Genomic DNA, 2,514 nt, shown 5'->3' with positions numbered 1-2,514 from the left:
GCGAGTCCGGACTCCGGAGTGCAGATCTTTCTTTGAATTATGAATGTGTTGCTTATGGATCAGGCTCACCAGCGGTCTTAAAGAGGACCGGTCTGTCGGGCCAGTGGGTGATGTAATGGCATGAGCGCAGGATTTTGAGGCAGATGGTCCTGAGTCTGGCCGGGTCCCCAATCTGGGCAGCAATATCTGCACGGAAGAAAGGCAGATACCCCTGTGGTCAACTACACTATCCCATAGGGTCGCCATGATTGACAGCACTCAACAACAACAGAGTCCATAGAGTTGGTCATCTAAGAGTGTTGGGAGCACAGCATTAGTACGGTCTTTTGCAACGAGACCTGGGTGTCATTATACACCAGTCATTGAAAGTGGGCATGCAGGTACAGCAGGCGGTGAAAAGGGCGAATGGTATGCTGGCATTTATAGCGAGAGGATTCGAGTACAGGAGCAGGGAGGTACTACTGCAGTTGTACAAAGCCTTGGTGAGACCACACATGGAGTATTGTGTGCAGTTTTGGCCCCCTAATCTGAGGAAAGACATTCTTGCCATAGAGGGAGTACAAAGAAGGTTCACCAGATTGATTGCTGGGTTGGCAGGACTTTCATATGATGAAAGACTGGATCGACCATGCTTATACTCTCTGGAATTTAGAAGATTGAGGGGGGATCTTATTGAAACGTATAAAATTCTAAAGGGATTGGACAGGCTAGATGCAGGAAGATTGTTCCCGATGTTAGGGAAGTCCAGAACGAGGGGTCACAGTTTAAGGATAAAGGGGAAACTTTTTAGGACCGAGATGAGGAAAAACTTCTTCACACAGAGAGTGGTGAATCTGTGGAATTCTCTGCCACAGGAAACAGTTGAGGCCATTTCATTGGATATATTTAAGAGGGAGTTAGATATGGCCCTTGTGGCTAAAGGGATCAGTGGGTATGGAGAGAAGGCAGGTACAGGGTTCTGAGTTGGATGATCGGCCATGATCATACTGAATGGTGGTGCAGGCTGGAAGGGCCGAATGGCCTACTCCACCTATTTTCTGTGTTTCTATGTTTTCCATTTTGGGGTTAATGGGAAATGAATGGGCACAAAATCTTGGTTTGTTTAATGTGGGTTATGGGCCCAGTGTACCCCTTTCTGTCACTCCTCCATGGTTTTTCCCTTTGCCAGTGGTTGATTTGGGTCTTCAGGAAAAGATCACGATGAGGAATGATTATTTAGCAGTGGCACATGATATATGCAAGGCAGATATTATCGACTCTTGTATTTATTTATTTATTTGTTTGTTTATTTATGGGATGTGGGTATCACCAGCTAAGCCAGCATTTATTGACCATCCCTAGTTGCCCTTCAGAAGACACACAGATGGTTCAACAGATCCAGTGATAGGTTATTCAGCTGTTTCTGATTATGTTCCAATGTTTCAGGTGACTATTGAGAAAATATTATCAGACAAAATATCAGTATTCACTTCTGAGATGGTTGATATCGTTTTAGCCTTGGAATGGGTGAAAGAAGTAGGCCTTGATTATGTACTTCTGTGCCTAATTCATTCACTGTGTTGGCATTTATATTTCAAATTGTCGGCCAGACATTCTTCTTGAGATTGGACAACATCTTTTGAGACCACAGGGTCTAGGCCTGTGTATCCATTTCATTTAGGTTCCTGCCTATTGATTGTAGGAAACGAGGTGTGAGACATGCCAAACAATCACTTAAAATTAAGGATATAAATGTAGTGGTGTCTTTGCACAAAGGGGAAATGAAGGCCATAATTTAAAAGTCTATTCAATCATTGTGGCAAGAAAGTTGGGATAATGAAAATAAATGATAGCATTTATTTAAAATTCAGAAGATGGTGGGAACTCAAATGGGAGATGGGTATAAAAGGAGAGAATAAGTTATACTTGCGTATTGACTTATTGGACATACTAGGCTTAATAATTCCCTGTTCAGAATTAATATGCATGATACTGGCATCTCAAGTGATGGTGCCGTATATAGTGTTTGGGTGCAGTTCCAATGAGACGTAAAGGAAACATAATTGTTAAACTGAGATCTGTGGGTCAGATATAATTTAACATGGAAAGTTCTTTAGGGTATCACTGCTATATTAATGTATATAAAGGGGTATTTGACTCTCTGAAAAGCATTAGACTTTTTGAACTTGTGTCTTTTGGGGGGGGGGGCGGGGGGAGAATTTAATGGGTATATTTCCTGTCTCTTGAGTCCATTCTCCAACTCAATAGGTGGCGGCAATGTACTTCATGTTAGTCTGCCAATGGCCATTAAACTTTTCAAGAAGAAGAGCCTGGAGTGGATAGAGGGATAGGTGGCATTGGAAATAGGAAGTGGGGATGAGGCTGGAGTTGGGGACAGGGGATTAGGGGATGGGTGGGCAAGACCAAAGTGGGGACGGGATCAGGGGATGGGTGGACGGGCTCAGATTGGAGTTAAGGGAAGGGTGGGCATGATCCCATTGGAGGGAGTAATTGTGAATATTCAGCAGGCTGGTT

The sequence above is a fragment of the Mobula birostris genome, chromosome 16, assembly GCF_030028105.1.
Source record: "Mobula birostris isolate sMobBir1 chromosome 16, sMobBir1.hap1, whole genome shotgun sequence".
NCBI lineage: Eukaryota > Metazoa > Chordata > Chondrichthyes > Myliobatiformes > Myliobatidae > Mobula > Mobula birostris.
This window is presented reverse-complemented; position numbering follows the sequence as displayed.